The following is a 25,129-nucleotide window of genomic DNA, read 5'->3' as shown; positions in this document are numbered from 1 at the left end:
CAGATCTAAAAGGATATAATCAATGTGGTTTGACAATGAACCCTTTTAAAGGTATGTTGCAGTTTCTTATCTGAAATCAGGCGTCCATTACAGGCTCGAAGACTGTGCTTAAGTGTAAATGGCACTAATTGAAATGCTACTTTTGTGTTTCTAAGGAGGACCACTTGGCTCAAGACAGGGATTCCCCATTCCTCATCTTCTTCTTCTGTAATGTTTGCCGTCATCGCTAAGGGTTCAAAAGTGGTATTCAGGTACCCCGCGAGTATTAAATGAATCGCTACCCTTGGTTGTTTTCAAAAACCCATCAAGAGCAATTATAGTGAAAGAATCTTGATTCTGCAAGGTAAATCTATTATAAATTTTGACCAGAAGGACATGCTGGTTACCTTTAGTACTAATTAAAGTAACAGCCAGTAGGTCCTTAGACTTAGTATCACGTTTTTAAGGGTGCAGTGAAGATTGGTATGAACCCAAATAATAAGACCCTTTGCCAAGTGACCCCTATATAAGGAGGAGGCTTCTATACTAAAAATGTACAAAGCCATCTCTATGGACCACATCAATGTCCCATGATTCTTGAAGGAGGAAAATATCAAATTTATTGAATAAATTCCCCCACTCCTCACAATTGAGTTTGGACTTAATGCCAGCAATACTCCAGGACAATAATGTTAAATTATCATGGTTCCCAACAGCCTTAGGCCGGATGTGTCCAAAGGATTGCCTCCCCATTTCATGAGGCTCAGAAGGGCCACAGAATTGCCAGGGCAACCGTCTGCCCTTAGCAAACTAAACTCTTTAATTTAGGGTGAAAATCCCACATTTCATTATCAGCTTCAACTTCCCCACTAGCCAGTCCAGGTTGAGCATTGTCAGGCAACTTACCTACAGGTCTACTACTCCCCAGGACAGGTAGCTACCTACAGTTAGGTAGGAAATACTTAAATTGAATCTTGGAGCCATTAAGAGGTGAGGTTCACAAATCCAGATTTACCAATCCATCTCCTAAGTTCCCATTGTCTAACTTTAGAGTAACATAATCAAATTCTTCATCAAAATGGCACTGTCCAGTGGCCAATATATTAGATCTAACTATTGAGTAGCATTGTGTAGGAAGTTGGCTCTGTATGTGCTATTTCAAAGTAAGGAATAGCATGCACAGAGTCCAAGGGTTCCCCTAGGAGGTAAAATAGTGGTAAAAAGAGATAATACTAATGCTCTATTTTGTGGTAGTGTGGTCGAGCAGTAGGCTTATCCAAGGAGTAGTGTTAAGCATTTGTTGTACATACACATAGACAATAAATGAGGTACACACACTCAGAGACAAATCCAGCCAATAGGTTTTGTTATAGAAAAAAATATTTTCTTAGTTTATTTTAAGAACCACAGGTTCAAATTTAACATGTAATATCTTGTTTGAAAGGTATTGCAGGTAAGTACATTAGGAACTTTGAATCATTTCAATTGCATGTATACTTTTCAAGTTATTCACAAATAGCTATTTCAAAAGAGGACACTTAGTGCAATTTTCACAGTTCCTGGGGGAGGTAAGTTTTTGTTAGTTTTACCAGGTAAGTAAGACACTTACAGGGTTCAGTTCTTGGTCCAAGGTAGCCCACCGTTGGGGGTTCAGAGCAACCCCAAAGTCACCACACCAGCAGCTCAGGGCCGGTCAGGTGCAGAGTTCAAAGTGGTGCCCAAAACGCATAGGCTAGAATGGAGAGAAGGGGGTGCCCCGGTTCCGGTCTGCTTGCAGGTAAGTACCCGCGTCTTCGGAGGGCAGACCAGGGGGGTTTTGTAGGGCACCGGGGGGGGACACAAGCCCACACAGAAATTTCACCCTCAGCAGCGCGGGGGCGGCCGGGTGCAGTGTAGAAACAAGCGTCGGGTTTTCAATGTTAGTCTATGAGAGATCAAGGGATCTCTTCAGCGCTGCAGGCAGGCAAGGGGGGGCTTCCTCGGGGAAACCTCCACTTGGGCAAGGGAGAGGGACTCCTGGGGGTCACTTCTGCAGTGAAAGTCCGGTCCTTCAGGTCCTGGGGGCTGCGGGTGCAGGGTCTTTTCCAGGCGTCGGGACTTAGGCTTCAGAGAGTCGCGGTCAGGGGAAGCCTCGGGATTCCCTCTGCAGGCGGCGCTGTGGGGGCTCAGGGGGGACAGGTTTTGGTACTCACAGTCGTAGAGTAGTCCGGGGGTCCTCCCTGAGGTGTTGGTTCTCCACCAGCCGAGTCGGGGTCGCCGGGTGCAGTGTTGCAAGTCTCACGCTTCTTGCGGGGAGTTGCAGGGTTCTTTAAAGCTGCTTCTTGAAACAAAGTTGCAGTCTTTTTGGAGCAGGTCCACTGTCCTCGGGAGTTTCTTGTCGTCGTCGAAGCAGGGCAGTCCTCAGAGGATTCAGAGGTCGCTGGTCCCTTTGGAAGGCGTCGCTGGAGCAGAGTTCTTTGGAAGGCAGGAGACAGGCCGGTGAGTTTCTGGAGCCAAGGCAGTTGTTGTCTTCTGGTCTTCCTCTGCAGGGGTTTTCAGCTGGGCAGTCCTTCTTCTTGTTGTTGCAGGAATCTAATTTTCTAGGGTTCAGGGTAGCCCTTAAATACTAAATTTAAGGGCGTGTTTAGGTCTGGGGGGTTAGTAGCCAATGGCTACTAGCCCTGAGGGTGGGTACACCCTCTTTGTGCCTCCTCCCAAGGGGAGGGGGTCACAATCCTAACCCTATTGGGGGAATCCTCCATCTGCATCACCTCAGATCAGGACACCTTAGAGGCTGTCCTGACTGGCCCGTGACTCCTCCTTGTTGCTTTCTTTGTTCCCTCCAGCCTTGCCGCCAAAAGTGGGGGCCGTGGCCGGAGGGGGCGGGCAACTCCACTAAGCTGGAGTGCCCTGCTGGGCTGTGACAAAGGGGTGAGCCTTTGAGGCTCACCGCCAGGTGTTACAGCTCCTGCCTGGGGGAGGTGTTAGCATCTCCACCCAGTGCAGGCTTTGTTACTGGCCTCAGAGTGACAAAGGCACTCTCCCCATGGGGCCAGCAACATGTCTCTAGTGTGGCAGGCTGCTGGAACTAGTCAGCCTACACAGACAGTCGGTTAAGTTTCAGGGGGCACCTCTAAGGTGCCCTCTGTGGTGTATTTTACAATAAAATGTACACTGGCATCAGTGTGCATTTATTGTGCTGAGAAGTTTGATACCAAACTTCCCAGTTTTCAGTGTAGCCATTATGGTGCTGTGGAGTTCGTGTTTGACAAACTCCCAGACCATATACTCTTATGGCTACCCTGCACTTACAATGTCTAAGGTTTTGTTTAGACACTGTAGGGGTACCATGCTCATGCACTGGTACCCTCACCTATGGTATAGTGCACCCTGCCTTAGGGCTGTAAGGCCTGCTAGAGGGGTGACTGACCTATACTTGCATAGTCAGTGAGAGGCTGGCATGGCACCCTGAGGGGAGTGCCATGTCGACTTACTCGTTTTGTTCTCACTAGCACACACAAGCTGGCAAGCAGTGTGTCTGTGCTGAGTGAGAGGTCTCCAGGGTGGCATAAGACATGCTGCAGCCCTTAGAGACCTTCCTTGGCATCAGGGCCCTTGGTACTAGAAGTACCAGTTACAAGGGACTTATCTGGATGCCAGGGTCTGCCAATTGTGGATACAAAAGTACAGGTTAGGGAAAGAACACTGGTGCTGGGGCCTGGTTAGCAGGCCTCAGCACACTTTCAATTGTAAACATAGCATCAGCAAAGGCAAAAAGTCAGGGGGCAACCATGCCAAGGAGGCATTTCCTTACACAACCCCCCCCAAACGAAAGAGGATGAGACTAACCTTTCCCAAGAGAGTCTTCATTTTCTAAGTGGAAGAACCTGGAAAGGCCATCTGCATTGGCATGGGCAGTCCCAGGTCTGTGTTCCACTATAAAGTCCATTCCCTGTAGGGAGATGGACCACCTCAACAGTTTAGGATTTTCACCTTTCATTTGCATCAGCCATTTGAGAGGTCTGTGGTCAGTTTGAACTAGGAAGTGAGTCCCAAAGAGGTATGGTCTCAGCTTCTTCAGGGACCAAACCACAGCAAAGGCCTCCCTCTCAATGGCACTCCAACGCTGCTCCCTGGGGAGTAACCTCCTGCTAATGAAAGCAACAGGCTGGTCAAGGCCATCATCATTTGTTTGGGACAAAACTGCCCCTATCCCATGTTCAGAGGCATCTGTCTGCACAATGAACTGCTTAGAATAATCTGGAGCTTTTAGAACTGGTGCTGAGCACATTGCTTGTTTCAGGGTGTCAAAGGCCTGTTGGCATTCTACAGTCCAGTTCACTTTCTTGGGCATTTTCTTGGAGGTGAGTTCAGTGAGGGCTGTCACAATGGATCCATATCCCTTCACAAACCTCCTGTAATACCCAGTCAAGCCAAGGAATGCCCTGACTTGAGTCTGGGTTTTTGGAGCTACCCAGTCCAGAATAGTCTGGATCTTGGGTTGGAGTGGCTGAACTTGGCCTCCACCTACAAGGTGTCACAAGTAAACCACAGTTCCCTGCCCTATCTGGCATTTGGATGCCTTGATAGAGAGGCCTGCAGATTGCAGAGCCTTCAAAACCTTCTTCAGGTGGACCAGGTGATCCTGCCAGGTGGAGCTAAAGACAGCAATATCATCAAGATAAGCTGTGCTAAAGGACTCCAAGCCAGCAAGGACTTGATTCACCAACCTTTGGAAGGTGGCAGGGGCATTCTTTAAACCAAAGGGCATAACAGTAAACTGATAATGCCCATCAGGTGTGGAGAATGCTGTTTTCTCTTTTGCTCCAGGTGCCATTTTTATTTGCCAGTACCCTGCTGTCAAGTCAAAGGTACTTAAGAATTTGGCAGCACCTAATTTATCTATGAGCTCATCAGCTCTAGGAATTGGATGAGCATCTGTCTTGGTGACAGAGTTGAGCCCTCTGTAGTCCACACAAAACCTCATCTCTTTCTTTCCATCTTTGGTGTGAGGTTTGGGGACTAAGACCACTGGGCTAGCCCAGGGGCTGTCAGAGCGCTCAATTACTCCCAATTCCAGCATCTTGTGGACTTCCACCTTGATGCTTTCCTTAACATGGTCAGACTGTCTAAAAATTTTGTTTTTGACAGGCATGCTGTCTCCTGTGTCCACATCATGGGTACACAGGTGTGTCTGACCAGGGGTTAAGGAGAAGAGTTCAGGAAACTGTTGTAGGACTCTCCTACAATCAGCTTGCTGTTGGCCAGAGAGGGTGTCTGAGTAGATCACTCCATCTACTGAGCCATCTTTTGGGTCTGATGACAGAAGATCAGGGAGAGGTTCACTCTCTGCCTCCTGATCCTCATCTGTTAACATCAACAGATTCACATCAGCCCTGTCATGGAAGAGTTTAAGGCGGTTCACATGGATCACCCTCTTGGGGCTCCTGCTTGTGCCCAGGTCCACCAGGTAGGTGACCTGACTCTTCCTTTCTAGCACTGGGTAAGGGCCACTCCATTTGTCCTGGAGTGCCCTGGGAGCCACAGGCTCCAGAACCCAGACTTTCTGCCCTGGTTGGAACTCAACCATTGCAGCCTTTGGTCATACCAAAACTTCTGGAGCTGTTGGCTGGCCTCAAGGTTTTTGGTTGCCTTTTCCATGTACTCTGCCATTCTAGAGCGAAGGCCAAGTACATAGTCCACTATGTCTTGTTTAGGCTCATGAAGAGGTCTCTCCCAGCCTTCTTTAACAAGAGCAAGTGGTCCCCTTACAGGGTGACCAAACAGAAGTTCAAAGGGTGAGAATCCTACTCCCTTCTGTGGCACCTCTCTGTAAGCAAAAAGCAGACATAGCAAGAGGACATCCCATCTCCTTTTGAGTTTTTCTGGGAGCCCCATGATCATGCCTTTCAATGTCTTGTTGAATCTCTCAACTAAGCCATTAGTTTGTGGATGGTATGGTGTAGTGAATTTGTAAGTCACTCCACACTCATTCCACATGTGTTTTAGGTATGCTGACATGAAGTTGGTACCTCTGTCAGACACCACCTCCTTAGGGAAACCCACTCTGGTAAAGATACCAATGAGGGCCTTGGCTACTGCAGGGGCAGTAGTCGACCTAAGGGGAATAGCTTCAGGATACCTAGTAGCATGATCCACTACTACTAGGATGTACATATTTCCTGAGGCTGTGGGAGGTTCCAGTGGACCAACTATGTCCACACCCACTCTTTCAAAGGGGACCCCCACCACTGGAAGTGGAATGAGGGGGGCCTTTGGGTGCCCACCTGTCTTACCACTGGATTGACAGGTGGGGCAGGAGAGGCAAAACTCCTTAACCTTCTGGGACATATTGGGCCAGTAGAAGTGGTTGACTAACCTCTCCCACGTCTTGGTTTGTCCCAAATGCCCAGCAAGGGGAATATCATGGGCTAAGGTCAGAATAAACTCTCTGAACGACTGAGGCACTACCACTCTCCTAGTGGCACCAGGTTTGGGGTCTCTGGCCTCAGTGTACAGGAGTCCATCTTCCCAATAGACCCTATGTGTTCCATTTTTCTTGCCCTTGGACTCTTCAGCAGCTTGCTGCCTAAGGCCTTCAAGAGAGGGACAGGTTTCTTGTCCCTTACACAGCTCTTCCCTTGAGGGTCCCCCTGGGCCTAAGAGCTCAACCTGATAAGGTTCAAGCTCCAAAGGCTCAGTTCCCTCAGAGGGCAGAACTTCTTCCTGAGAAGAGAGGTTCTCTTTTTCTGACTGTGTTGCAGTTGGTTTCCCAACTGACTTTCCTTTCTCTTGGTAGGCTGGGCCATTTTTCCAGACTCCAGCTCTACTTTTTCACCCTGTGCCTTGCATTGTGCTCTTGTTTTTACACACACCAGTTCAGGGATACCCAGCATGGCTGCATGGGTTTTTAGTTCTACAGGTCATTTCCAAGCAGACAGTCTACTGGGATGTTTGAGGAGACCACCACCTGTTTCAGGCCATTGACCCCTCCCCATTCTAAAGTTACCATTGCCATGGGATGTGCTTTAGTCTGATTGTCAGCGTTGGTGACTGTATAGGTTTTTCCAGTCAGGTATTGGCCAGGGGAAACCAGTTTCTCTGTCACCATGGTGACACTGGCACCTGTATCCCTCAGGCCCTCTACACTTGTCCCATTAATAAAGAGCTGCTGCCTGTATTTTTGCATGTTAGGCGGCCAGGCAGCTAGTGTGGCTAAATCCACCCCACCCTCAGAGACTAGAGTAGCTTCAGTGTGGACCCTGATTTGCTCTGGGCACACTGTTGATCCCACTTGGAGACTAGCCATTCCAGTGTTACCTGGATTGGAGTTTGGAGTGGAACTTTTCTTGGGACAGGCCTTGTCTCCAGTTTGGTGTCCAGACTGACTACAGTTTCGACACCAGGCCTTTTTGGGATCAAAGTTTTTACCCTTGTACCCAGGATTGTTTTGTGAAGAGGCTCTGGGCCCACCCTCCTGTGCAGGTTTTTGGGGGCCTGTAGAAGACTCTTTACTATTTTTATTTTTGGCTGTCTCACCACCTTTCCCCTGGGGAGGTTTTGTGACCCCTTTCTTTTGGTCACCCCCTGTGGAAGTTTTGGACACCCTAGTCTTGACCCAATGGTCCGCCTTCTTTCCCAATTCTTGGGGAGAAAATGGTCCTAGGTCTACCAGATGCTGATGCAGTTTATCATTGAAACAATTACTTAACAGGTGTTCTTTCACAAATAAATTGTACAGCCCATCATAATTACTTACACCACTGCCTTGAATCCAACCATCTAGTGTTTTTACTGAGTAGTCTACAAAGTCAACCCAGGTCTGGCTCGAGGATTTTTGAGCCCCCCTGAATCTAATCCTATACTCCTCAGTGGAGAATCCAAAGCCCTCAATCAGGGTACCCTTCATGAGGTCATACGATTCTGCATCTTTTCCAGAGAGTGTGAGGAGTCTATCCCTACACTTTCCTGTGAACATTTCCCAAAGGAGAGCACCCCAGTGAGATCTGTTCACTTTTCTGGTTACACAAGCCCTCTCAAAAGCTGTGAACCATTTGGTGATGTCATCACCATCTTCATATTTAGTTACAATCCCTTTAGGGATTTTCAACATGTCAGGAGAATCTCTGACCCTATTTATGTTGCTGCCACCATTGATGGGTCCTAGGCCCATCTCTTGTCTTTCCTTCTCTATGGCTAGGATCTGTCTTTCCAAAGCCAATCTTTTGGCCATCCTGGCTAAATGGATGTCCTCTTCACTGGGGTTATCCTCAGTGATTTCAGAGTTGTTGGTCCCTCCTGTGAGGGAACCAGCATCTCTGACTATTATTTGTGGAGTCAGGGCTTGAGTAGCCCTGCTCTCCCTAAGTAGGACTGGAGGGGGGGAATTTCCCTCCAAGTCACTATCTTCATCCTCTGAGTTGCCACCCTCAGAGGGGTTGGCCTTTTCAAACTCTGCCAAAAGCTCCTGGAGCTGTACTTTGGTAGGTTTGGGGCCCATTGCTATTTTCTTTAGTTTACAGAGTGACCTTAGCTCTCTCATCTGTAGATGGAGGTAAGGTGTGGTGTCGAGTTCCACCACAGCCACATCTGTGCTAGACATTTTGCTTCTAAAAGTTGGAATACTTTTTAAGAATCTAAAACTGGTTCTAGAATCTAATTCAAACTTTTACAAACTTTTAAACTCTAAAAGAAATGCTAAACATGATCTAACACAAGGCCCTAGCAGGTCTTTTAACAATTTAGAAAACTTTTCAAATTGCAAAAATCAATTTCTAATGACAATTTTGGAATTTGTCGTGTGATCAGGTATTGGCTGAGTAGTCCAGCAAATGCAAAGTCTTGTACCCCACCGCTGATCCACCAATGTAGGAAGTTGGCTCTGTATGTGCTATTTCAAAGTAAGGAATAGCATGCACAGAGTCCAAGGGTTCCCCTTAGAGGTAAAATAGTGGTAAAAAGAGATAATACTAATGCTCTATTTTGTGGTAGTGTGGTCGAGCAGTAGGCTTATCCAAGGAGTAGTGTTAAGCATTAGTTGTACATACACATAGACAATAAATGAGGTACACACACTCAGAGACAAATCCAGCCAATAGGTTTTGTTATAGAAAAATATATTTTCTTAGTTTATTTTAAGAACCACAGGTTCAAATTTAACATGTAATATCTTGTTTGAAAGGTATTGCAGGTAAGTACATTAGGAACTTTGAATCATTTCAATTGCATGTATACTTTTCAAGTTATTCACAAATAGCTATTTCAAAAGTGGACACTTTTTTCACAGTTCCTGGGGGAGGTAAGTTTTTGTTAGTTTTACCAGGTAAGTAAGACACTTACAGGGGTTCAGTTCTTGGTCCAAGGTAGCCCACCGTTGGGGGTTCAGAGCAACCCCAAAGTCACCACACCAGCAGCTCAGGGCCGGTCAGGTGCAGAGTTCAAAGTGGTGCCCAAAACGCATAGGCTAGAATGGAGAGAAGGGGGTGCCCCGGTTCCGGTCTGCTTGCAGGTAAGTACCCGCGTCTTCGGAGGGCAGACCAGGGGGGTTTTGTAGGGCACCGGGGGGGACACAAGCCCACACAGAAATTTCACCCTCAGCAGCGCGGGGGCGGCCGGGTGCAGTGTAGAAACAAGCGTCGGGTTTTCAATGTTAGTCTATGAGAGATCAAGGGATCTCTTCAGCGCTGCAGGCAGGCAAGGGGGGGCTTCCTCGGGGAAACCTCCACTTGGGCAAGGGAGAGGGACTCCTGGGGGTCACTTCTGCAGTGAAAGTCCGGTCCTTCAGGTCCTGGGGGCTGCGGGTGCAGGGTCTTTTCCAGGCGTCGGGACTTAGGCTTCAGAGAGTCGCGGTCAGGGGAAGCCTCGGGATTCCCTCTGCAGGCGGCGCTGTGGGGGCTCAGGGGGGACAGGTTTTGGTACTCACAGTCGTAGAGTAGTCCGGGGGTCCTCCCTGAGGTGTTGGTTCTCCACCAGCCGAGTCGGGGTCGCCGGGTGCAGTGTTGCAAGTCTCACGCTTCTTGCGGGGAGTTGCAGGGTTCTTTAAAGCTGCTTCTTGAAACAAAGTTGCAGTCTTTTTGGAGCAGGTCCGCTGTCCTCGGGAGTTTCTTGTCGTCGTCGAAGCAGGGCAGTCCTCAGAGGATTCAGAGGTCGCTGGTCCCTTTGGAAGGCGTCGCTGGAGCAGAGTTCTTTGGAAGGCAGGAGACAGGCCGGTGAGTTTCTGGAGCCAAGGCAGTTGTTGTCTTCTGGTCTTCCTCTGCAGGGGTTTTCAGCTGGGCAGTCCTTCTTCTTGTTGTTGCAGGAATCTAATTTTCTAGGGTTCAGGGTAGCCCTTAAATACTAAATTTAAGGGCGTGTTTAGGTCTGGGGGGTTAGTAGCCAATGGCTACTAGCCCTGAGGGTGGGTACACCCTCTTTGTGCCTCCTCCCAAGGGGAGGGGGTCACAATCCTAACCCTATTGGGGGAATCCTCCATCTGCATCACCTCAGCTCAGGACACCTTAGGGGCTGTCCTGACTGGCCCGTGACTCCTCCTTGTTGCTTTCTTTGTTCCCTCCAGCCTTGCCGCCAAAAGTGGGGGCCGTGGCCGGAGGGGGCGGGCAACTCCACTAAGCTGGAGTGCCCTGCTGGGCTGTGACAAAGGGGTGAGCCTTTGAGGCTCACCGCCAGGTGTTACAGCTCCTGCCTGGGGGAGGTGTTAGCATCTCCACCCAGTGCAGGCTTTGTTACTGGCCTCAGAGTGACAAAGGCACTCTCCCCATGGGGCCAGCAACATGTCTCTAGTGTGGCAGGCTGCTGGAACTAGTCAGCTTACACAGACAGTCGGTTAAGTTTCAGGGGGCACCTCTAAGGTGCCCTCTGTGGTGTATTTTACAATAAAATGTACACTGGCATCAGTGTGCATTTATTGTGCTGAGAAGTTTGATACCAAACTTCCCAGTTTTCAGTGTAGCTATGTATGGTGCTGTGGAGTTCGTGTTTGACAAACTCCCAGACCATATACTCTTATGGCTACCCTGCACTTACAATGTCTAAGGTTTTGTTTAGACACTGTAGGGGTACCATGCTCATGCACTGGTACCCTCACCTATGGTATAGTGCACCCTGCCTTAGGGCTGTAAGGCCTGCTAGAGGGGTGACTGACCTATACTTGCATAGGCAGTGAGAGGCTGGCATGGCACCCTGAGGGGAGTGCCATGTCGACTTACTCGTTTTGTTCTCACTAGCACACACAAGCTGGCAAGCAGTGTGTCTGTGCTGAGTGAGAGGTCTCCATGGTGGCATAAGACATGCTGCAGCCCTTAGAGACCTTCCTTGGCATCAGGGCCCTTGGTACTAGAAGTACCAGTTACAAGGGACTTATCTGGATGCCAGGGTCTGCCAATTGTGGATACAAAAGTACAGGTTAGGGAAAGAACACTGGTGCTGGGGCCTGGTTAGCAGGCCTCAGCACATTTTCAATTGTAAACATAGCATCAGCAAAGGCAAAAAGTCAGGGGGCAACCATGCCAAGGAGGCATTTCCTTACACATTGCCTCACCTGCCTAATCCAATGGATGACTTTATTTGTAAGAGTTTCCCTGTTTCTTTAGTTGAGTGTGGGATTTTGGGAACATTTATCATATAAATAAATTATGTTACTATTACCTACAAGGTGGTTCGCTATCTCCCAGGGTATTCCCTTGGGGGCACCTCTCACCTTCTGGATGGTTCACTGTACCTATGGGGGGTATTCTCTTAAAGATGCCTCTTAAACTTCCTCAAGAGCTGGCATTCCGCCTGAGGGTTCATTGCCATCCTCTCACCCACAGCCCAAAGAGAGTGCGATGAACATTGAATTTTGGGAAGAGTGCCTGGGTGATGCAGAGCGACAAAATGTTCTTATATGCTTAAAGAGGGTGCCTTTTGAACGGAAAGATCATCTTTCTGTTCTTGGCATGAGGGGTTGGATACTCCTCTCTGCCTACAGGAAAATGCATGAGAAATGCAAACAGTTAGAACACGAAAATCAGCAATTACAAAAACAGCTTGTTGACACCAAAAATAACGTAACTAAGCTGTCTTGTCAGAACAAGTTATTACAAGATATGGCCAACACCTACTAAACCGTGGCTGAGAGGGCAGCTGTTAAAGTCGCCCAGAACAAATTCTGTAAAAGCAGAGGAAAAATAAATCAGATAAAATCTCATTTCGCTAATGCCAGTTTAGACTGGAATCCAGATTTATGTGATGCAAACATATGGGAAAACTACTTCTTTTACAAATTCCAGTGATGAAGAGGTTACAAATAGGTGGGGCCAGTGTGAGCCAAATGAGCAGAACAAGAACGCTGTTTGTGCACACCCAACATTTAGACGGAAACTACAGAGCAACCCACAGAATCCAGCAGGGATTCAATTGCATGCTTTGGAAGGTTACACCCAGCAAGAAATTAATGATATTATGATTCAGGCAGCGGGCTGGGGAAACATTACTCACTTGGATGGAGCGTTTGTTCGACACTGGAGCTTCTGGGGTAATGTTAGACATAGGAGATGCTTCTAAGTTTTGCACTCTTAGCACTGACCCCACAATACAGGAACAATTTAAGAGTTATCAGGGGCAACACCAGATTCCGCTACTGCAACTGGCAGTTGGCGGTCGAAGGATGTAACCTTAAGTATGCTATAAGTCAGACTGGCCAACAAATGGCAAACCATGGTATACCTTAAGAGATGCCATGCAGGGAATTAAAGAGGCTGCAATGAAATTTTGTGAGCAGTGCTCACTGTCTGTTAGACGGACCGCTCACTATGACAGTATGAAACAAAATCATTTGGCTTGCTCCTCCAGCCAATAATCAAGTAGACATGACTCTCCTAATTATTCAGACAGGTCAGTCTTTGAAAGATGTGCTAGAGGCGATACGCGAGTTAGGTGAATTAGGTGCCTGGGAAAAAGCCAAGAGAGCTTCAAGGTCTGAGGGTCACAAGGATAACAGAGTATCTAGGAGGGATATGTTCATGGCATTACAGAAGGAGGGTGTCAGCAAGGAGCAGATTGATGGGATAGATACTAAAAGCTTGTGGGAGATGCACTGTAAAAGAGGCTTGGACTGGAAGGAAGGTAGCAGAAAGGTAAAAAAAAAAAAGATAATAAGCATGCAGCTCAGAACCAGCCACAAGTGCAGGAGGGTGGAAAGGAGAGGGAGAAAAAAGTTTATTCTTGAGGGAAAAAGGAGGATGAGTTGGACAGCGATTGACTAACTTTTGAGAACAGGGATAGAGGGGAGGCTACTCTCAGATATGAAAGCATATATCCAGATCTGACTTGGATAAAAACTGATGGGTTTAAATCAGATTAGGAAACTGGCCAAGCTCTGGTATAAAGGCAGGCTTGTAAAGATAACAGACCCCATGTTGATTTAGAAGTACACTGGAAACACAAAAATGTGCAAAAGGTTCGAGCATTAGTTGATACTGGAGCGGAGGCCTCTTTAATTTATGGAAATCCTAAAAATAATTCAGGCCGGCATTACACCATCACAGGGCTGAGGGGAAAGTAGACCCTTGCTGTGCACACTACCGTTCAAATGAAAATAGGAAGAACACCAAAAAGAGAATATACGGTTTTGATTGTGCCCCTTCTGGTGTACATATTGGGAATTGACATTTTAAAAGGAATGACTTTGTATTTGGATGATGGTTGTTATCATGTTTGGATTAAAGAGATGCATTTCAGTGGCAGCTATGAGGGTGAGTCATTTAAAGATGCCCCCAGAGAAGGTGCCCCTAGCAACCAAGGTAATCCGCCGGAAGCAGTGCCGCATTCCAGGAGGGCATGAGGAAATAAGGGAAACTATAAAAGAAATGATTGAGGCTGGCTGGTGTAATAGCTCTAAATGTCAATGAATGGAACAATCCCCTCTGGTCCGTTCGTCGACCTGACGGGCTCTATAGAATGACAGTTGATTACTGCAAGCTGAATAAACTTACACCCCCTTTGCCAGTCGTGGTCCCAGACACCATCACTTTGACTGAAAGAATACAGAAGTATGCAGGGACCCGGTATGCAACCATTGATATTGCCAATGCTTTCTTTTCTATACCATTGGCCCCTAAGTGCCGAGATCAATTTTCTTTCTCAAATTCTGGCAGTCAATTCAAGGTGTTGTTTTTACCTGTGTGGTATATACATAGCCCCAGCATCTGAAACCGGCTGGTGGCAGAGCACCTGGATAAAGTATCCATCATTCCAGGAGTGCAACTGACCCATTACACTGATGATGTGATGATTCAGGGAGAGACACAAGAACAAGTGCAGACTCAGTTGGAACGGGTTGTGGAACTCTTGCAGAGAAAAGGGTGGATGATTAATCCAGACAACACACAAGGACCCTCTCAAAATGTGAAGTTTCTAGGGATTCAGTGGAATCAGGGACATAGAGAGGTGTTGCCGCAAGAGGCACAAAAGATTCTAAAGTTTGCCATTCCCTGCACTAAGCAGGAGACACAGCGATTCATTGGATTGTTTGGTTTTTGGAAACAACATATCCCATATCGGAGTCAGATCTTGGTCCCTTTGTACAAAGGGGCAAGAAAGAAACATGAGTTTAATTGGGATGAACAGCAGCAGTGGGCGTTTGATTAGGCAAAGGAGGCGATACAACAGGCCTTAGACTTGTGGCCAGTACAGGATGGAGACATTGAGTTGCATGTAACCGTTCGGGGGCAATATGCAAATTGGAGCATGCGGCAAAAGCAGGGAAGAACAAGGATGCCCCGGGGGTTCTGGACTATAAAGTTACCGGAGGCTGGGGAGCGATAAACTCCCTTTGAGAAACAGCAGCTAGCGTGTTATTGGGCTTTAGTGGATACTGAGCAAATGACCTTAGGTCATAATGTAATTCGAAGACCTGAGATTCCAATAATGCAGTGGGTGAAGAGTTCACCTGAAACACACCGCACAGGACATGCACAAGAAGCTAGTGTCATATGCTGGAAATACTACATTCAGGAGAGCACTCTAGCGGGACCAGCAGGCACCTCCACGTTACACAAACAGGTGTCACAAGCCTATGTGCAGGATGAGGAGAGGGTGCAGGAAGTACCACAAATAAAAGTGTCACCAGTGAGATGGGGTGAGCCATTTGAATCCTTGTCCCCCAAGGTTAAGAAGCATGTATGGTTCACCAATGGTTCTGCCAATATTTTGTGGGAGCTAGAAGACACTGGAAAGCAGTGTCATATACTCCTGTCACCAAAAAGTTATAACTACTACCGGAGAAAAGAAAAGTAGTCAATGTGCAGCATTGTATGCTGTGTATTAGGCTCTAAAAGAAATAACTCCCTGGAACTTGTCATATTTACACTAATTCTTGATCTACTGCGAATGGGTTAGCCACCTGGCTTCCCACATGGCATGCACATAACTGGCACATTCATTTGAAAGAAGTGTGGGCAAAGAGTTGTGGCAAGAAATTTGGGAAATGCTGGGGCAAAGTACTGTTACTGTGTATCGTGTAGATGCTCACTGTCCCAATGATTCACTATAAAGCTGGTTCAATTCCCTTGCAGATGACAAAGCCAGAGTCTCATAGGCAGAAGTGGCAACACAGGATTCTGCTTAGTGGGAACGGCTCAATGGGCGCACCAAAAATGTGGACACCTGAGAGAGAAAGCCACTTACAGGTGGGCGGAGATTAGAGGGATGCACATTCCCCTAGATTTTATTAAAACTGTGATTTTACAATGTCCTATTTGTCAGCGCACACAACAGAGATCTGTCCCGCAAACTGTCAAAGGTCAATTGGGGAGAGGAAAGTTGCCAGGACAGATATGGTAAACTGATTGCATTCGGCCACTACCAATTAGTCGTAGGTGACTATATGCTTGCACAGTAGTGGACACCTATTCTGGTTACCTGATTGCTGACCCCTGTAAACGTGCTACTCCGTACAATACCATCAAAACTCACCTGTTAATGTTATATTATGGTGTACACTCAAAGGCCAGAGTGACAATGGGTCACACTTCAAAGGAAAATTGGTACAAGATTACTGTGTACAACACAACAATGAGTGGATTTATCACATTTCATATTATCCACAAGCCTCAGGACTGATTGCTAGAATGAACGGCTTGCTGAAAGCCCAATTACGAAAAATTAACAGATGGAACCTTGAAAAACTGGAGAGAGCATTTAAATGAAGCACTCCAGATTTTGAATAACAGACCACTAACAAATGCTGAGACTCCCCTGATGAGAATGTTAACCCCTGCATTGCAGATACAATCCCATGTGGCTACTAACACCATCATGTACTGGAAAATAAAACCTGGAGCCTTAGCTCCTTACCGAGCCACACCAGAATCTGCAAGTCGTGACTCACACGCTTTAAAAGCGTACACATTGAAACAGAGAGATATGGCACTCTGTGAAATAGGTGTTGGAATAGAGATTCCCCCAGAGCATTTTGGAGTGACTGATGCAGATTACCAAGGAGAAATCAAAACTATTATTTTGGATAGTGGAGACACTGACTTGATTAGACAATCTGGAGATGGGATCGCCCAAATGGTGATTATCCCCATGAATTTGGTTCAAATGACAAAAATCCTGGTGCTAAGGTGTGGGTAGAATCCCCGAATCATCCTCCTGAACCAGCAGAAATCGTAACTAAGGACCCAGATAATGTTCTCTTGATTAGGAAACCAGGAAAAGAAAAATGGGAGCACATCCCACCTGACAAATGTTATTTGCGAAAATGATCATACTTATCTCTTTTACAGGTCATATTACAATGTGCCTCTGTTCAGAATGTGCTGTGTGGTCTCCTTTCAGGTGTGTGTGTGTGTGTGGGCTCAGGAGGGACCCAAAATCCCCAACTCCAACCTGACTGGTTGTGCACGTTGAGCGACACCACTGCTACACTTGACGGAAAATATATGGACTCACCTAGCACGGGCCGTGCTCAACAGTACAGATTTCTGCATGGAAACTATGCAGAGTACAGTGGATAATCAATCAACCTGTTTGATTGCAACACCTACACCTGCAAGTGCCCTGTTGCGTATTTTTAATGCCACCAACCAGGATGGGGATGTTGAAGAACAGGACATGAAATCTCATTTCAGCCCGTACAAGTATTGTAGGGGCTGTCAAGAAGCAACAAATGAGAAGTGGGATAATCTCACTCAGATAATTGTATAGAATATCACCACAGGCGATGTCTGTTACCAGATGTCTTGCAATCCTCGTAACGTTGGAAAACGCGTTCAACTACATCTAGAAGGTACAATGGGGTCTTCTCAAAAGATTCAGTGGGAACATCAAACTCTGTGTTCTTACCGAACGGATCAACATTGAAAAAACGTAACCAACCATATGGCTTGTCATCACCTGGTGACTGCTGCCAGTCACATCAAACATGTTAAACTACCAGTAGGTTGGCTCTTCTTGTGTGGAAATATCACCTTCACCTACATTTCTGCCAATATTACCAGTCGACTGTGTACTTTTACACGACTAGGACTCATGATGTTTCCATTTAAATCTGTACATACTTGTTATCCTAGGGACGCAGTTCAATGAAGTGAGGACTGCAATTCGGACATTCAATTATTATCCCAATCAGAATATCTAAACTTGAGTTTTTCTATTGAAGGCGTACCCAGCTTAGCAGTTTATAATATTCTAATGATCAATAAGTTGGCATGCTTAATGGTTAAAAATATTAATCACACTTCTATTGCTTTATCTGAATTTTTGCTAGATATACATGGTACTAGAAAAGCTGCATTGCAAAATAGAGCTGCTATAGACTATTAATTATTAAAGCATGATCACGGGTGCTCTGTATTTGAAGGCATGTGTTGCTTCAATATGTCCGACCACTCTAAATCCACCCAGTCCCATATTGACGCTTTACATGAATTGGTAAAAGGGGTAAAACAAGATGTAGATAAAGGGTAGTGGGATTGGTTATTCCAGTAGTTGCCTGATTTCGGACAATTACGCAATGTCTTGGGTGGGATACTAGTGGTAGTTTCTACAGTTATAACGTTGTGTTGCTGTGTACAATGCATACCCAATTTGCTTGCAATGTTTAGACCAAAAAGCGCTGATTTTAGACCTGTATGTTATAAGAGTCATTGGTCAAAGGGTAGAGTGTAATTATACCTGTTTTTAACCACTGCTCTATCTTGACCACTGACTACATTTTGTGCTTAGCTTCGCTTCAGCCACCGTCACATTAGAGGTGCAGGTATTTTTCCGCGCACAAGTTATGCAATGTGTTTTCTCTCATGTTTTCACTCTTTGTGCTCTTTCTCACCAAGGGCTGGAACAAAACAGAGGAGTCTGAGTAAGATAGGGATGTACCAGGATAATGTTTATGGTACGGTAGGGAACAGCTTGGTCTTGGGAGCGCACCTTTGGATATGGCCAAATCTCTAACGTGCTCTTCCAACATGGACTGATATGGCCAGCTTTGAACAACAACTCACTGAATGGGAGCGAGGATTTCTAGAATTCTCCTCTCCAGCGTGTTTAAAGTATATAAGTGGAGGAAACTAGACTGTGGATATTGAACTCTGCTCAGGACGGGGACGCCTGTGCCCGACACTCCCCTGAGGGTAGTTCTCTTTTTATGGTCGACTGGGTTCACAGCCTGCTGCTGGCAAAGAGATGAAGCAAGCGATCCCCATGGTGATGAATTCTTTTTAATTATTATTTTTTAGCTTTGCATTATGAAAGAATATATAATCACTGTATATGCAAATATACAATCCATGATTAAAGTAGTGCATTTTCATTGTTTGTTTCTATGATCATTATTATTCTACTGCTGTGATCATTTTTGGAAGTGTATTTGTGTTGCTGCATTTGACCTACATGATTCCTCGATTTGAACCTTAAACAGTGATTTAATAAATGTATTACTCAGACTAAGAGCTCTGCATTGTTGGAATTCCTTTTAGTCGTGTTTCCTCTCAGTTTGAAGTAGAAGCAGAACACTTTTATTTCACTGTAGTGACTTTCTCCAAATGTGCACTCATGTTGTACATAATTGACCTTCTTAGTCAAACCTTGCAAAGTGCCTTGATAAATGTATTCTTTGGACTGAGAGTGCTGCATACCAGAAATTCCTTTCCGTATTTGTGTATCTCTTCTTAGTCTGCAGTAAAGCAAAACACAAGGTTATAATTCTTATTGCTGACCTTAATTGAGCATATAAAATTGGCCTCATTTATCTTTGTTTAATAATACTCTGTAGTAAAAAAAAAAATTTTATTTTTAAAGTAAATTCAGGAGAACATTTTCTAATAATATCTACTCCAGCAAGGTAACTAAATTTGTAAAAGAAGTCCGGTCACTGTACTCCTCACAGCAGTGTTTGCATCTTCACCCTCCAACTGGAATGTAGGTAATACCCGACCAGTGTCTGGGAACCTGCCCTTGTCCTCCATCTTCTGTTAATACAAGCTCAGGGGTGTGGAATTTATTAAAATATCTACTTGTCCAGGGGACAGGTTGCTTCTCAAATCTACTTGTCCTGTAAAAAGATCTACTTGTCCCTTTGGTGCCATGTAGTGTGGCGACAAATTATGGCAGCAATCTCATTATGTAAGAGCTCTGATAATAGCCTCTCTGATTATGCCAGGGCTACTACCATAGTAGGGCTTGAATACTTGCGTTTCAATCCCTACTGTAGCAATTTCCTTATTTTGCCACCTTTCTGCAGATCTGCATACTGGGGCTGGAGGAAGCAGTAAGCAATAGTTCCAGGGCTGGAATGCCTTTGAGTCTGCAAACCTACTAACCTGCATGTTTTAAAGATTTTCACCAGCTTCTCTCTAATATTTTCCCATAATAAGAAAGGTTGGACATTTACTCCTGACAATGGCAGAATTAGAACTTCTTCCAGGGTTGGGAAGAAAGTGGCTGGAGGGAAGATGAACTTGCAAATGCTCAATAGATTTTCACATGAGCAAATCTACACATGCGTATTTACCCATGCTAAAATACAGTTCACCAATATTTGATAGGGGTACGACATATACCATGGGTGCACTTTTGTGACTTTAAGAATTTGGGGCCACATGTAGGTAGGTTCAGATTTGCGACCCACAAATTGCGAGTCAGAGCGACTCGCAATTTGAGATTTGCAAATCCGAATGTAGGATGGTGTCCCTGACACCATCTGTGATTCGCAAGGGCTTCGCAAATGCCCCCCTAATGAATAATCATGAGGTTGGGTCGCATTTTTCGACCCCCTTGTGAATGGCGGCCCTCAAAGGGATAGTGGCCTGCTGGAGACAGCAGACCACCATGTCTGTGACTGCTTTTCAATAAAGCAGTTTTTTGTTGTTGTTTTTTTTGTAATGCAGCCCGTTTTCCTTAAAGGAAAACGAGATGCATTACGAAAACGAAAAATGAAACGTTTTCGTTTCATTTGCCTACTCCGAAAAAATGTTTACAGTGACATTCACAATGGGGAAGGGGTCCCATTGGGACTCCTTCCCTTTTGCGAAAGTGTTAGCACCCATTTGAAATGGGTGCAAACTGCGATTGGTTTGCGCCCGCGTTCGCGGTCACAAAACAATCCTACATTGCACTGCGAGTCGCAATTAGGAAGGGAACACCCCTTCCAAATTGCGAGTCGCAAGCCCGTTTTGCGATTCGGTAACCAGGTTACCGAACCACAAAACTGGGTTTGTGCATCGCAATGTGCTTTTTGCACATCGCAAACAGCGAGAGTCGCTGTTTGCGACATGCAAAAAGCTACCTACATGTGGGTCTTGGTCCCTAATTAGGTCTGGTGTTAACTAAGACATTTTGTTTTTATTAAACTTCTATTTCTCTCTCTTTCGGCTGGCTTTACTATGAGTGATCGCATTCTGCTCTTCCACAAGGAGCATATTGGCACACAAAGTAGTTTTGTTCAGTGTCAGGAACTACAGTGGCAATCAGCGACGTAACGAAACTGGAGGGTGCCCCTTTGCAAAGAACATGGAGGAGCCCCCTCTCCAGACTCACTCAGGGCAGGTGCTGTGCTGAAGGGGCCCCCTGGAGGGCGGCTGCGGGCCGTTGTTATGCCACTGGTGGCAAATTGTGCTTTCAGATTTCAAAAACTTTTTTTTTTTTTGCCAGTGTTTGTTACAATGTTGAGGGCCTGGTCGCTCCCACAACAATAAAGTGTTACAAAAGCCATGTCAAAACAAGACACGCATTGATGAAACTAAAAGACTTATAAAAATATGTGAGATCAGTTGGCTTTGTCAGTGTTTGTTTATTTTCATGCTTCCCATAATCGTGTTGAAAATGGTTACACTGATTTTCCATTAGAAATATTTTTGGGAAATACTAGCATGCATCAACACATTTTACTAAATGACATTTCATTTGCATATAATCAGAGAGCATTCTGGGAGCATTATACTTAGCCTCATAGCCTAAACTTTTCAAACATGTGTATACACGTTTTATTTTTTTTTAGTACTGGAACCAACGTCAGTAGTGAAGTGTGACCTTAAAACATTTACTTACAGCACTCACCCTAATAATGAAGGTTTTCAAATAATGAACCATAAATACAAGTTCGAACAGCATTATCTTTTGGTAACACATTACCTCAACTGCAGAGAGTTCCACTCTCTGTAAACAGGCAGCCAAAGGGTTTGTGCTGCAGAGGGTTGGGCCTACTTGTCCCAAGGACAAAGTACACATAAAAACTTGTTGCCCTTGACCCCAAACAAGATGTCCCGGGCGTCGATAGGAATTCCACATCCCTGAAGCTAGAGGCAGCCAAATGGATCCCACTCGGCTCTGTAAGTAATACATTGAACAAAACTTGAGAATGAGCATCAGAAGACACCCAGTCCAACATTTGCAGAATCCTCTATTCAATGTGTACATTACTTGTCCATGTATTTTCCCACACTAGTATGATCTTAAGCTTAGTGCTTCCTTTGAGTGCAGCCTAAAGCTCTTGATATTTCGTAACAAGCATGTTGAGCCATTACTTTTTGCTTCCGACCCTTGAGCAGAACAGCTGACCAGGCCGAAGTGGTGAAAGGATTAGTCTTGTAGTGGACAGACTGTTTACCTGATTCTAGTATTTGTAAAAATATATAGTATAGCACAATCTGCACATGTAAATAATGTTGTATCTTGCTACAATCCTGCATCCTCAAATGGCGTGCATCTCAAAAATATCTACTGTATCCCTGAAATCCAGCTTGGAAAATTGCCCTTCAATTAAAACCTTTGAATGTCACCTCTCCACTTTTTTTAATGGTCCTCTCCTTCCCTTTCACTCTCTGCATGCCTCTTCTCTAAGAGCATATCCTACTGTCACAATATTGCTTTCCCTAATCTCTGCTATTGTATTAGTGTGCATGTTTGCTTATTTTATTTTTTCACCTTCAGGTATGTTCAGTTACACATGAATGCCCACAACTCATTTACAAGAACACATCTCTTTCCTCTGAAAGTCATACCCCTCCAACCAAAAAATATTTAATTTTTCTCTAGCGCATCTCTTAATCCCGCCAAACATGTGCATGGGTTCACATATCTCCCTCCCCTACTTATTTAATCCACCACAAAGACACCTGAGTAAATACATGGAATGGTTTGCTTGGGCACACAAAACAATCCCAGCAACCAACAATAACCAATAATGCTAGACTAACCACTAGTGATGGGTTCTTGAACAGTGTGCTGCCTGCATAAAGTACTTCAACACCTCAACAGGGGTAGTAAGTGATATTTATATACATATACAATATTGTAAGTTCAAGAAGGGCACTGTACAAAAAAAACTCTTGCGTTTGAGTTAACAGTTTATAATGCTGCTCCAGCTCCAAGCTTCTAGTCCACATATAGGTTACCCGTAACAACTTATCAGTTTAATACTGTCAATTTTGTTATGGCATGAGCAGAGGAATGTTTCTGAGATCATGTTTAAAATCTATCACTTATAATACACCCAAAATATGGCCATCAATGCAGTGTAACTAGACTGTAAGCTTTGTATTATACTGTTGCTGCCTAGATCAATGTGGATAAGTATGACGAATGCTGAATACGATAGATATAATACTTAAGCACGGTTTCAGCCAGCACTGTCAGCCACTGGTCTGTTGTTATTATTTCCATTTTACTTCCACCCTGGAGTATATAGAATGATTTACTGCCCAGGAGTTCATGTTCAACAAAAGTGTTGTTTCTGGTACCAACATTCAAGTTAAAAGGGTAGAACCCTATGAAAATTATCCCTTATATTGGTGGTCAAATCTTGATTAGTGTGCATGTTTGCTTATTTTATTTTTTCACCTTCAGATATGTTCAGTTACACATGAATGTGTGTTCAATACTGTTATGTATTACACAGGCCAAATAACATAAATCTATTTTGAACTGTATCGGTGTTAGACAGCCCTTTACTTATTCAATAAAATAATATTGCATGACGTCCGCGGATGTATCCATAAAATTGACACTTTGTCCTAAGTTTTTTCCTGAATTTTCACACCCATCGTTCTAAATGTACTTATATGGCAGGTGGTAACCCATTAAGCATGTTTTTTTGTTCCTTGTTTTACTGGTTATCCGTCTGTTATATTGTATGATACTTAGCACAGCTGTGCACTGGTTTACATCTGGTCACTTAAAACATAATACTGATGGAATTTATTGTTATTATGTAATTTAGCACTTCTTATGTAAGCGTTCTAACAGCTTCGAATAAAGTCAAAGCAATACAAAAATCGTAAAAAAATACGTCGTCTAGAAACTGAGGTATTAATTCGAAGAAGACACAAAATAATTATTGAAAGATTATTTTTTTTATAACAGATACATTATGTCCTTGGTGAAGTGTAGTGACGAAAGGAGAACGCAATCGCACTCTGTAGGTAAAGTGCAAAACATTGTTTATTTCAGCAGTGAGGGGGCAGGACCCGCAAGGAGACAAAAGCGAGGCTGTGCCCAACAGAATCTACACTTCTCGGTACCGCTAGCAGAACACGGGCAGCACAACACTGCCACCCCACAATCCAACATGTCACACTCCAGGCACCAATACACTTACTCGGAGTACAACACGTCGCAGGCAGCCGAGACTGCACTACCCGCGATAAATAATTTCTTCTAAGGTCATTATTCACCACAGTAAACTTAAATCCGTATTTATTTAAAGATACAAAGATCGCTTCCAACTTACTGCTTGCCTTCCGCTCAATAAACTATGCCCAAGCCGTTGATCGAGACATATAGAAATGATTTTCGCTCGCCACCAACTGAGCTTCGCTTGTCTCCCCTTTGCTTTGCTAGACCTCTAAACAACTTCAAATATTGGAGGCACGATAAGCCAATCAGAAGGCGACTTTCGTTTCAACTAACCGTGCCCAGGGGGCGTCACTAGTAGCGCCTGGATGCAAGACAGACACGCCCCAAGTCTGACCAATCACGTTGCAAGATGCAGTCCTCGAGCTTTCAGGAAGAGCTTGTTGCAGGATCCGGAAGTGATAACCAGTTTATGCCCAGGGCTTCCAGCAGTCTTGTGGATTATGGAACCTGTGCGAATTTTTTGTGATGTTACTTTCTGCTTTTTCGGGTGTAGGGTGGAAGTGCTGCTGGCCACAGCCGACGAAGCGGTGTATGCAGTGGTACAAACCTGGAAGTGCAGGGAGAAAGAGGGTTACTACGAGAAATGATGAAGTGGCTTGAATGGAGGATGCTGACAGGTCCAACGGTAGTTTACGGAGGTTCTCGGGCTAGGTAATAGTAGTATGGTAGGTATTAAAATACATGCAATGCATTGTAGAATTTACTTATATAATGCAGGTTCTAGAATGGATGCATGGTGCAGACACTTTTGTGGGCTGCTGTGTAAGGAAGCGGTCGTGGATCCTTCCGTGAATACATCTTCCGTTCTTACACTACCTGCGTTTCAATGTGTTTTAGTTATCGAGCTTCCCATACAACAGCAATTTTGTGGTATTGTTGGTTAAACGCTTTATTTACAAATATAAATGTGTGTTTGTAAATGCACATTCACCTGGAAATGTATCATAGTACTGAAGTCAGAGATGTTTATTGTTACTCAACCCCACTGTATTCATTTTATCGACTTCTGAAGGATGAAAGAGAAAGTGGAAACAGCAGTACCCAACCAGTGACCAAGAGG

General features: G+C 45.0%; 1 protein-coding gene across 1 annotated transcript in view; it reads right to left on the bottom strand.

The window, feature by feature from the left end:
* The window catches only part of GEN1 (GEN1 Holliday junction 5' flap endonuclease), a 172,255-nt gene extending 147,972 nt beyond the window's left edge, over positions 1-24,283 (bottom strand). The window contains exon 1 of the mRNA XM_069235973.1: positions 24,164-24,283. The gene's annotated coding sequence lies outside the window, so the exon portion shown is untranslated. The remainder of the gene's footprint in view (positions 1-24,163) is intronic.
* Between the last annotated feature and the right edge of the window lie 846 nt (positions 24,284-25,129).

Source organism: Pleurodeles waltl, chromosome 5 (assembly GCF_031143425.1).
Source record: "Pleurodeles waltl isolate 20211129_DDA chromosome 5, aPleWal1.hap1.20221129, whole genome shotgun sequence".
NCBI lineage: Eukaryota > Metazoa > Chordata > Amphibia > Caudata > Salamandridae > Pleurodeles > Pleurodeles waltl.
The sequence above is the reverse complement of the archived record's forward strand: the minus strand, read 5'-3'. Positions and strand labels throughout refer to the sequence as shown.